This window comes from Lutra lutra, chromosome 6 (genome assembly GCF_902655055.1).
Source record: "Lutra lutra chromosome 6, mLutLut1.2, whole genome shotgun sequence".
Lineage (NCBI taxonomy): Eukaryota > Metazoa > Chordata > Mammalia > Carnivora > Mustelidae > Lutra > Lutra lutra.
In genome coordinates, this window is record NC_062283.1 from 70,359,436 (window position 1) to 70,372,480 (window position 13,045).

The 13,045-nt window shown below is 37.3% G+C and overlaps 1 protein-coding gene across 3 annotated transcripts in view; it reads right to left on the bottom strand.

Annotated features, from left to right (window-relative positions):
• GOPC (golgi associated PDZ and coiled-coil motif containing) overlaps positions 1-13,045 on the bottom strand; it is a 41,921-nt gene that overhangs the window by 27,740 nt on the left and 1,136 nt on the right. The window lies entirely within an intron of this gene.

Here is a 13,045-nt window from a genome sequence, read left to right on the forward strand (position 1 = left end):
TTCATCCATGGCAAATTCAATGGAACAGTCAAGGCTGAGAACAGAAAACCTGTCATCAATGGAAAGCCCATCTCCATCTTCCGGGAGAGAAATCCCTCCAGCATCAAATAGGATGATGCTGACACCGAGTATGTTGTAGAATCCACTGGTGTCTTTACTACCACTTTACTACGACGACTGGTGTCTTTACTACCAAGGCTCAGGCTCATTTGAGGGGTGTGGCCAAGATGGTCATCACTTCTGCCCCTTCCGATGATGGCCCATGTTTGTGATGGACATGAACCATGAGAAGTATTACAACTCCCTCAAAACTGTCAGCAATGCCTCCTGTACCAAAAACTGCCTGGGCCCTCTGTCCAAGTTCATTCATGACAACTTGGGCAACATGAAAAGACTAATGACACAGTCCATGCCATCAATGCCACAAGAAGACCGTGGATGGCGCCACTGAGAAGCTGTGGCGTGATGGCTGAGGGGATACCCAGAACATCATCCTTGCTTCTACAGCCAAGGATGGAGGCAAGGTTATCCAGAAGCTGAATGGGAAGCTCCCCGGTTAGGCTTTCCATGTCCTCACCCTCAACGCATCAGTCATGGATCTCACCTGCTGCCTAAAGAAAGCTGCCAATTATGATAATCTCAAGAAGATGGTGAAGCAGGCATTGGAGGACCCCCTCAAGGCATCCTGGGTTCCAGTGAGGACCAGGCTGTCCACTGCAACTATAATAATAGTACCCACTCTTCCACCTTCAGTGCTGGGAGTGACACTGCCCTCAATGACCACTATGTCAAGCCCATTTCCTGGTATGACAATGAATTTGGCTACAGCAACCAGGTGGTAGATCTGGTCCACATGGACTCTAAGGAGTAAGAGCCCCCTTACTCCTCCTTACTCACCAGCCCCAGTGAGAGCACAAGAGGAAGACAGAAGCCCTCAGCTGCTGGAGAATCTTTGTCCCAAATCATCCCCCAATACAATGAGAATCTCTTGATCTTTAACAAGTTTCCATCCTAGACCCTTTGAAGAAAGAGGAGAGCTTAGGGAGCCCTACTTTGTCATGTACACCAATGAACTACACTGTATCTACCCAGAAAAATAAAATAAAAGTCAAAGCCCAATTTTATTTTTCAAACTTTCAAAAGTATTTCAGATTTACTCTAAATTTAGTAATATTTAAGTAACTTACTTCTTATCCATGATAAAAGCATTTTAGCTGCAAAGAAAACAGTCACTGATAAATTTTATGTCAAGATTAGAAATTTCCATATTTTATTTAATGGTTAACTTCCTAATATCAACAAATTTTAGAATTTAAAGAGATCTCAGAGAATATAAAGACTATGATTAAGACAGTTACTATTTACATAATAAAACCAAGGCCAATCAAAATTGATTTTATATCCAGGGCTACCCAACTGGTCAGTAGCAGAAGAGCACTTTGAACCCAATTACTCACAGGGCAACGCAGTTGGAAGTGTTATCAAGCAGCTGGCCACAGGAAAAAAAAATGTGTTTCTATAGCTACAATACATGTGTTTAACTTACTAACAATATTCAGTTACCACAAAGCAAGCATCTATATACCATATGGCAGGCATATACACACCATACATTATCTGTAATTCTTACTCTCCAACTTTTTTCTTAGTAGTTAAGGAAACTGGAAGTCAGAGTTTAAATGATTTGCCCCAAATCACATAGCTAATAAGTAACAGACTCAAAATCAGTCTGACCATAAAAAAGCCTGAGTATTTTTCACCTGTATTACTTTGGCCACATTAGAACAAGAATGAAAGTTTAAAAGAAACAGCTGATTTCAACCTTCAACTCTTACTTAAATTTTCAAGCGATAGCCCAAAAATGCTTTAATAAGCAAAGCCAAAAACAGTAAAAACTATGTTAAATACAGTCTTAATCTGGGAAACAAACTTTTCACTTTTCCTACATTTGATCTTGAAGATTAATGTACAGAAAAATAAAATAAAACTGACCATCAAGACATTCTTTCCGTAGACAGTAAGGATAAAATGATCTTCTTCTAGGAGGGTCTCTGCACCTTACTTAGGACCATGACCTTCACTATACCCAAGCAATTAAATCAACCACTGGTGGGATTTCCTAAAGCAGTGATTCTCAGCATGTGGTCCAGGTGGAATGGAGTGTGGAAACAGATGAAAATCAAGTAATTCACCAAGTAGGAATGAAATATTCCTCAAAAAGAAAGACAGAGAAGCAGTCTATCTAAACGACATTAGTGCATTATCATCACCACGTACTTGTATTTAATGGAGCTGTTACTCTTCTATTTCTCATCTCACATTCTTTCAAACACCCAAACTTTTCCAAAGAGATAATTCCTTTTTAAAATAATCCATCACTACTGGATTCCACCATGTGGCACCAAAATCAAAGGAATTTTTTATTTTGAGTTTCCTATTTCTCCACTTTGTCTAGACCCTAATACTCTGTCCATGTTATCTTCTGAAAATACACAACAGTTATACTTTTTTCTTTCTAAACATAACCTAGTTTTTATTTTACAGGCTTATGGATAAAACGGTCAATTAGTTTCCCTTAAGCACCCCTCAAAAACCTCTAGTCCAGGAGAGGATCAAACTAAGAAAAGAAACTAGCAAACATCATACTGTATGGCAGGGAACCTGGATCTAGATCAGTCATTGGTTTCCGCATGTCATTCAGCTCTTTCAGTAACATATTTTAGAGGGCCCAACCTAAGAACCGAAACAAATCAGGTAAAGCATCTTTATTTTGCATATGAAGAAACTAAGACCCAAAGAGATTAGGTGAGTTGTCCCAAATTACAAATGGCATTAAAACACAGACTTCCTGACATCCTGTGTAATCCTGGCAGTAATAGAGAACTGGTGGTGAAGCGGCCCATGAGCTCCAAATGAGATCACATCCCCAAATCTCAGACAGAAAGGGCTTTAAGCAAGAGACTCAGAACATTCCTCATCTGGCCCACCACTGCCCCCACCCCCACCCCCCACACAGGGACTTATATGTATGCACAGAAAGACACATAAGCAAGCACGGACACATATGCAAGCAAAAGCACACATTCCCCAAGTTGTTTAAGAATTACGAAGAGTTGACTCCCAATAGCAGTTTAATTATAATGAACAATAGCACAGAAAGCTGCTGATAAAGAAGCAAATATATTTATTTCACATTTACCTATGAATGTTTCTACACCTTCCGTTTTAAAGTATGTGTACAAAAGGTAATCACTAAAAGGAAACAAGTATGCTTTTAAATATATATTTTTTAATGTTTGAAAATGCAATTTACAATGGAAATAGATTAAAATTTACATCTCTAGCAATTATACCATTTAATACCAATATCTAAAATTGATCATCTACTCCCACCTACTTCCCAAAAGGCTTTAAAGCTCATAAGATAAATAAATGTAAAAAATAAACATAGAGAGATGGCAAGATATCACTATAAAAATATCATCCTAATAGTGTTTATTGTGTATCAAATTTAATACAAGTTTCCTATAAATAACTCTTTGTCTCATTAAAAGAAGCAATGTCATTTTATCTGGTGAGACTCTCTTTCTTTCCTGGAACTAAACTTTTAAAAAGAAGTATCACAGAAATTACTGTATAAAGGATCCTGACCGACAGCGGAAACAGAACAAACCATATTCTTCACGTGGCCTTTCTCCTGTGACAAAAGTCAAGGGGATAATGTAACAAAGTATTTCAATCCATTCCCTGGCTTTTCTTCTACTCCTTCCACATGGCAGAACAAAGTCTTACAGTTAATTTGAGTTAACACACACCTTTTATAAAGAATCTCCCTCTATTTTCTCTTTCCCCATGCCCCAAGTGGTCAGCTTTGCCCCTACTACCCAAGATTACAGAAAGCCAAAAAGTCCTATTCTAAAACAAAGACTGACCAAACAGAAAGTATATTCACAGGTCAAATATAAAAAACTCTGCTGTACCTTGAGATAGAAAATAACAGTCCTCTTTATTTTAAATCGGCTGCTGAAACAGTCTGCTCATTTGGCTTACCAAAGTTCTGTGAGAAAACTACCTATAAGCTCCAATTTCCTCTTGATCCAAGCATAAGGACTACTATTGTCATCTGTCATCATTTCTCCCCAAACTGCTCTGCAGCTTAAGAAAAGCAAACTTTTTTTATTTTTAAAATACATTCATTCAAAAAGTATTTGTCAACCCCCAACCACAGGCCGGGTTTGGGTTTTGGGGATACACTGGTAGATGAAATATACGTGGGTCCTGCCCTGCAAAGCTTACGGTGGCCTTCTGCGGGAAGTGGCACATAAAGAAAATGAATGGCATATGTAACAACAGCATTAACTAGCGCTGTTGTGAATATATGCATATATTAATTGCCTTAGTCCTCATGCTATGCCTTGAGAGATACAATTTTCTGTATAGAGAAGGAAACTGGAAGGCAGAGAGGTTAGGTAATTTGTCCAAGGTCATTACAAGCAAGTATTATAATATATAATTACAAAGCATAAGCTGTCCAAAAGAAACAAAAAGAAGGGAATTAGTGGAATGGGAGAGTATAGTTCTTCTGGGAAGTGTTCCTGTTACTATCAAAGCAGCAGTTCTCACAGGTCTGTGGGAACTTTTCAGAGCATCCACAAGGTCAAAACTCTTTTAATAATAATATTATTTGGCTTTTTCACCATGCTGATATTTGCACTACAGGTGCAAAAGCAATGATGAGTAAATGATAGCATTTTAGTACAAATCAGTGCAGTGTACTATTCACCACTATGTGCTCATGGTTAAAAAAAAAAAAAAAAAGTTCATTTAAGAATGCCCATGACACAGCAGTAAAAATTACTAATTTTTAAAATCTCAACCCTTGAGTACATATTTTTAATATTCTGTGTGATGAAATGGGAAGTGTGCATAAAGTGTATATGCTGCATATCAAACCATGTTGTCCAAAGAAAAAGCACAACATTTTTTTCATGGAACATCATTTTTACTTGGAAAAAGAGCAAATACAGTTATTAAGGTTAATGTAATTGGTAGACATAATCTTGAGAATAATTAAGCGAATCTGTTACTTCAAGGCAAACAACTGGCATCATTTATTGCCAATGATAAAAATTTGTGTTTTCAAATGAAAATTAGAATTTTGGAAAAACTGAATCCATCATGATGATCTTAACAGCTTCCATACACTTCAAGATTATTCTGAGACTGGTAATAGGACAAATGTGATTTTTTTTTTTAAAGATTTTATTTATTTGACGGAGAGAGACAGAATACAAACAGGGGGAGCAGCTCGGAGAGGGAGAAGCAGGCTCCCCGTTAAGCAGAAAGCCCAACATGCGGTTCAATCCTAGGATCCTGGGATCATGACCGGAGCTCAAGGCAGATGCCTAACTGACTGAGCCACCCAAGAGCCCTCACATGTGATTTTAAAAAGACTGTATAATGAGATGTGCCCGGATTTAGAAAATCTGCATAACTCAGCAAACCAGTATTTTCAAAATGACCAATCCATAAGGTCAACATCATGACTCAGTAAAAGATTCACTCAATGACTATACATTATTGTATTCTAACAGTGGATGAAAACTTCACTGATAAGAATTTTACACTCTACACTGTAACTAACCTTTAAAAGATTTTATTTATTTATTTGTGAGAGAGAATGTGTGAGCAGGGGTGCAGAGGGAGAGAGAGAATCTTAAGCAGACTCCCCACGAAGTGCAGAGCCTAACTCAGGGCCAGATCTCACGACCCTGAGCCAAAATCAAGAGCTGGACGCTTAACCAACTGAGCCACCCAGACACCCCCACAAAATTACCTTTTTATATTATAGAAAAATATCCACGACTATCTGAAAAGGTTATTAAGTACTTCTCCCTTATCCACCTATTTATTTCTGTGAGATCAAACTTTCTTCCTAGGCTATAACCCAAACCTTAAATCACATCTATTTGAATGCAGAAGCAGATGAAAGAATCCAGCTATCTTCTAGTAAGCCAGATATTTAACTATCATTTTTAAATGTAAAACAATGCTCTTTATATTGAAAATAGTTATTTTCTCATTCAAAATGATATTTATATGAACATGTAATAGGCTTACTGTTGCAATAAATATTTAAAGTTTTCTCAGTGTTAATTTCTAATACTGTAAACACCAACAGATATAACTCACATTAGAAAAAAAAACCTCTTTAGGGACCTCATAATTTGTACAGTGTAAGTGGGTCCTGAGATCAAAATGTTTGAGAACTCTTGTCTTAGAGTCTGAAGAAAGGCCCATGTGGCTGGACCATACAGAATAAGAGAAAAGAGTAATAAGATAGGTCATCGAAGACATATGCATAGGTCAAATCATACAGAGGTGGCCAGCCATAATAAGAAGTTTGAATTTTATTCATAGTATAATTGAGGACTTTTAAGCAGAAAGATATGATCAAATTTATGTTTTAAAAAAGGCAGCTGTGTGTAATACAGGAGACAAACTGAATGAACTAGGATGGGGGGGTGAGATTTGACATAGAAGCAAGAAGATAAATCCGTGATGTACTTTTGACAGTTAAATTACTTTGATGTTAACCCACAAAATGAAGTCCCAAAAAACATAAAATGTTTGTTTCCATTTTAATGTTAAACAACTCAGTTGCTTTATGATCAAACTGGATGTAGAGTGAGGAGAACCAACTCACCCAATATTTTAGAAATGTCACAAGCACACAATCCATACATAATACTCTCATTTAACGAGGTTTAACGTTATTTTAGTCATAGTTCCAAATTTTTCTTAAAGTGGAATACCATGAAATATTAACTCACATATCATATCCTTGTGAATTACATACCAGGGAAATAAATGAACCTACAGATTTAGTCATTCAACAGTGTAGTTGACACTGTGTTAGACACTATGGATGTTATTAGAAAGACACCAGCCCAGCTCTCATGAAACCTGTATTACAGAATGATTATTGGTAATCTTGGAAGGATTCATGACAGAACACTAAAAGTGTTTCAAATAACTTATTCATTCAAATAAACATGTATTGAGTACATGCTGTGTGCCAGGATCTAGAGACAAAAAGATGAGTAAGACATGGATTCTGCCCTTCAGAATTTCACTGTCTGGTAAAGAGATAAAATGACATTTCCAATTATGATAGAGAGTATCATAAACACTATCATAATAGAGGCGTGTGTGATGTACTAATTCAGAAAAAAAAAAAAAAAGGAAGTGAAAGTCTGGGTGATGTATACAAGTGTTGAATCACTACATTGTACTCCTGAAATGAGTATTATATTGTATGTCAGCTAACTGGAATTTCAATAAAAACTTTAAAAAAAGAAGATAAAAGAAGAAGTGAAAGGGTCAGAGAGAAGAAATTTACCCAAGTACTGAACGGATATCAGCTAATATATGGATGGTGCAGGGAAAGGTCTGAGAAATGAAAACCCCTCACACGTGAGATAGGGATGTAAATAGGTCAGAAAGATTGGTATTTAATGTGTGAGTTTCAAATTTTAAAAAGGGGCCAGCAAAACACCAATTCTGTAATCCACATGTAAGTCAACCAAATACCACACTCAAAGGAATTACTACTCAATAAGGCTTGAAAGCACTACAGGGGAAAAAAAAAAACACCAACCAACTCTTAGAAACCAAAAGGGGTTCACAAAGAGAAAATGTTCACACCTAAAGTCAGCTTTCACAAAGCATATGATATTGAGATTATTTCACCTAAGCCATCGTCCTGACCCTCAAAGAGCTTACCTTCTAGAGGTAAAGAGCTGTGGCAACCACTAATGATAGGACAAGGTAACCAACTTAACAGTCCAAGTGAGTTAAAGGTGTTGATAGCCTCTGCCTGCAGAGAGCAGAGATAAATGGAGTGAGGACAGCCTTCAGAAATGGTGATGTAAGTGGTACCTTGAAAGATGAGTGGGTGTGCGATACTGTAGACAAAGGGGACAGAGAAGGCATTATACACAAAAGCCTATGTCAAAGTGGCAAAGTCATGCAAGAGCAAGGCCTATTTAGAGAACTGCCCACAGACAAGTTTTATTGAGAGGCAACAGCAGCCACAAAGGGGTGACAAGCAATAAGGACAGACACATTGGGTGGGCACTGATCACCAAGCTAGAGTATGAATTTTAGCCAATGAATAAAAGGGAAGTATAAAAAGAAGAGCGACCAGAATCAGAGTTGCCTTTTTTTCATATGAACCATTAAAATGAAACATTTTAGAATTATGTTGACAATGAAAGGATGGTTTGGAGTGGGTAAGAAGCAACTAGGAGACTATGTTAGGAATATGCAAGAAAGGATAAGAACCTTAACTATGCACAATCTCCTAAACTCAACTCATTATTTTTCCTGCCAGACCTATTCCTTCCCCTGGATTCCTTACATGGTCTAAGTCTCCTAGGGCTCTCACAACAAATCACCACAAAGTTGGTAGCTTAAAAGAACAAAAATTTATTCTTTCACAGTTCAGGATGCCAGGAGCTCAAAATCAAGAATTGGTTCCTTCTAGATACCCTGAAGGAGAAACTGTTCCATGCCTGTCTCGCAGTGATTGGTGGTTGACAGTAATCCTTGGCATTTCTCGGCTTGTAGAAAGGTCATCCCAATCTCTGATTCTTTCTTCAGATAGCCTTCTTCTCAGTGTCTTTCTGTGTCTTGAGTGTCTCTTATCAGGACAATCTCACTGTATTTAGGGTCCAGTCTAATCGGCTATGATCTTATCTCTTACCCTTATACTAATTACATCTGCAAAGACTCTATTTCCAAATAAGGTCACATTCTGAGGTTCTGGGTAGACATGAATTTTGGGGGAGACTATGAAACAGCTATCAACTAATCCATTTGTCAGACAGAACTGTGGTGGCATCCTCCTCCTCACCCTCCACATATACAAAATTATCAAATCCTGTTTCTACTTTAGTTGATTATCTCCTTTTCTTCATCCCCATTACCATTTTCATTTCAGTGACACTCTTGTCTACATAGCAAACTCTGTGCTACGGCCCTGGACTATTACTATCATCACTGAGCCTGTTAGTAACCATGTAAGCATTGCTGGAGAAAGTCACGCAACAGGGCAGACTGGTTGTACCATGAATTTATGATAACTAGCTCCAAGTAAGTCCCCAACGTTGCCTGACAGTCCTTCTATTGCTCTGGCTAGTTGGCTCTCCCACTCTTCCCTAACTATTTCAAAGCTCTTATTACTCTCACCCACTTTCAGCAGTTGTCCCAGGCTCCAAGTTTACAAAAAAGAAACCATCAGACAGAATACTCTCAACCTCCCACCTTCTGTTCTCACTGCTTCCCTCTCCCTCAAAACTGTCTTCCTCTGCCTCAAAGTACAACAGCTGTCCTTTCAATGTAAGGCCATTCTCTCTACATGTATCTTTGATCTCCTCTTCATTCAGAAACCTTATCAATACTAATTATCCCTCTCTTTCGCTAGAATATTGTGCTTTCCTCTAAAGTAGATGCATCTCATTGGCTTATAAACGTGTTTAATTTTTCTAACAATACCTCCAGGGAACCCCACACTCCTTCTTACAATCTAACCAGCCACATTCACTCTTTCTACCGGCTTTCCTCTCCACCTCCTCCTTCCCCGCACCAGGTATAAATGCATGTGTTTTTGGAGAAACTGGCTTCTCTAATTATAGAGCCTTGGGCCACTTACTTAATCCTGAGCAAAATGGGAATAATAAGAATACTAAACCTATCATACAGGACTGTCATGAGAATTAGATGAATCAATATATGCAAAACTAAGTGAGTCTGGCCATTAGTAATTGATCAGTAAGGTTAGCAATACAGTTATTGTTAATAATAACTCACATCCATCTATCTATCCAACCAACTGACATCTTGGAGTCATCCTGAATTCCCTCATCCCTCCATTCCAATCCATTTCTAAACTGTTTACTTTTACCTCTACAGTCTCTCCTGTTCTGAACACTTACCTCCATCTCACTATCCTACCCTGCACTATCCTACCCTCACTATCCTCTCATATGGATCAGAATAAAGAACCTCCTAAATGATGTCCTGCATTCATTCTGTGCACTGTCCCAAAGTCTCTCCTTGCCCTAGCTTGAGTGAGCTATTCTAATCTCATACCTAAGGCTACCATCTAGTTTAAAACATTTCCCACTGCTATGATACCGGCCCCTAAATCTACCGCATGGCCAGTAAAATCAAGTGGATATGCCCCTACCCACCTGTTCAAACTTATCTTACATCTCATTTCTTTGGCCCTTGCTCTTACAACACATACCAACTTTCCCTCAGTTCTTCAAGTGCCTTACACACTTTCCTGTCACAGTTGCGTTCCACTTTCTATTCTCTCTACTGTAAGATTGACTGATATTCCTTTTTATTATGGCCTAATTAATTCCTACTTATCCTTTATGTCTTAACTCAATAGTCACTTCCAAAAGGAAGCTTTCCTGATCCCCCAAACAGGCTCTCACTATTCTACATAACTTTTATAACATTCAACAAAGTTGGAATTTCACACTTATGGGATAATTATCCCAATTAACTATCCAACAGAATCCAAGCTTTGAAAGAGAAACAACTGTGTCCATTTTTGCTCTCCATTATATCCCAAATACCCAATAGAGCAACTGGCACATAATTAGTGCTCAGTAAATACATACCGAACCTATAGTAACCTTCAAGTTCAACGCTACAACATTGCTTTACTGCTTGTTTAAAAACAGGACAGCTTTAAAGCAGTGAAGAATAGTACCTCATTAGTTCATTATAAACATGTCTCTAGACCAAAGTTAAGTTTCTCCACTGATGGTTGCGAAAGTAAATTACTTAAAAAGATATACTTACTCAGCAACTGTTGACAGAAAGGAGGATGTGACAGATGGATTGTTCTGCTGTTATTTTAAGGAAGGGGTAAAGAGGCAGAAAACTGCATTTCCAGGTACAGAGATGGGTTTTTCTAAAGTACCGGCTCTTCAATCTTTGTTCTACTCTAACACACTAATATTACTAATACTACTACTACTCTTACTACTGTCCCAGTCAGTACTATGACTCCAGCACCAACGGTCACCAAGTAGCTTACCATAGCAGGAATTCTCAAACAGGTGGGTAGGGTAAATAAGAGAGATGTGAGTAATTTGAAATGGCACTATCTCAATATATTCTGATACTCTTTGCTCTCCCCTTCCCCTTATAAATAGCCCTATCCCCAAATATAACTTATAGCAAGCAACAGTCACGTAAACGTCACTTACATTTTATTTTAAAATGTAACCTATGATTTTTTTGCAGCTAAAATTATTTTCCTAAACTACTATGTTAATGTTAAACATGGTGTTACCAAAAGACACAATAAATGGGCAGAAGGAACAATCTCCAAAGATACTCAAGGCCAATTTAAATATAAGTTACCCATACTGGAGGTATCTGTGTTTTGATCATTAAAATATTCAATTCTGGTAATATGGTTTAAGGTATCAACCTCTAAAACCACTGAAATTCAGTACCCACCTGCTATATCAAGCCACAAATGGCCTCAAAGGTTGTATTTTAATGTCCTGACCCTTAAAACAATAGAACTAATTCAAATAAAACAGGGCTAGGACATGTGGAAATCTTTTCTAAGATTTCAAGATCTCAGGTGATTGATAACAGTATATGAAACAACCTCTGAAAATCTGCAGATAATCCAACAGCAGACCTACCTTGAAAAACACTACTGACAATGAGGCTCTCTCCTCACCAGTACATACCGATTCCACGAAGAATGTAAAACCTGCTAAATGGAGAAAGATTAACCCCACAAACAAGTAAAATGTAAGTGAAAAAACACAAGAACAAAATGTCTCCTCCCCTTTTTCTAAGATCTTTTAAGTCAAGGGTTTCAAGCATGTTGAAAAAACATGCTCACATCATGACAGACTAGCATTTCTTATTTTGAGAAATAAGGCCACCTCCTAAGCCAGGATGTGGAGTCAGAATATGTAATTACAATTTCTGAGAAAAAGAATATACATAATTTATTATAGCTCTGAATACTCATTTAAAATATTTAAAGATGAAAAAAAAAAAAACGAGCACCATCTCCTACTCACGGAATAAACCTTTCTCCGAAATTAGATTTTATATCTGACATCAAAATACCACTGTTGAAAGTGTCCTTCGGTCATTTAAAAAAATCAGGTAGATATTGTTTCATTTTTAAAAAGCTATTTATCCTCAGTAGATACTTGCAGTTGTAAATGATAGGAAAGTTCTCACGTGGCATTCAAGTAATTCCTGCTCTGTTATTTAAAGCTTTTACTATTTCCAAAAAGCACCATTAAATGCATTTTCGCCACCTGAAAAATAAACTATCTTCTAGAAATAATCACTAATCAAGAAATCAAGAAATATTTTCATATAGCTAGAACAAGAAGTGATTAGCTTCCTATTAGCACTTCCATTCCAACCTTTCCAAAAAGTATGGTAGAAATGAACAGTTCTTTCAACAAAATCTCTATTTTGCATCTATGCTAATCACAGATGAATTATACCACCTTTTTCATGGCTAACTGACAGGGAAGAGAAAGAACGCTAACCATTAATTATAGAGAGGATCTATCTGATAATCACACTGATTTGAATCCAATGGGTATTCTCAATCATTGTAACTGATAGTCATGGTGATTTCTTAGGAAACCTAATGTTCAAAGAGCTTTGCACATTACTAATTGTCCAATTTTTAATCTACTTTAAAATGAAAGATTCATTCTCTTAAATTATCTACTAGAAAATGGTCTTTATGTAATAACGTTAATCTCCCATGTTCCTAAATACTGTAATAATGCATTAATTTAACTTCCTGCACAATGTGGTAGGTTGTTTTTTTTGGTTTTTGCTTTTTTTGTTTTTTTGGAACGACCACCACTCCACCCACACAACCAAGATCAGAGACTAAAGCAAATGACAATTCTTCACACACACTCCCAAATGAATCCAGACTTTGGAAAAACCTCAATGTTATAAG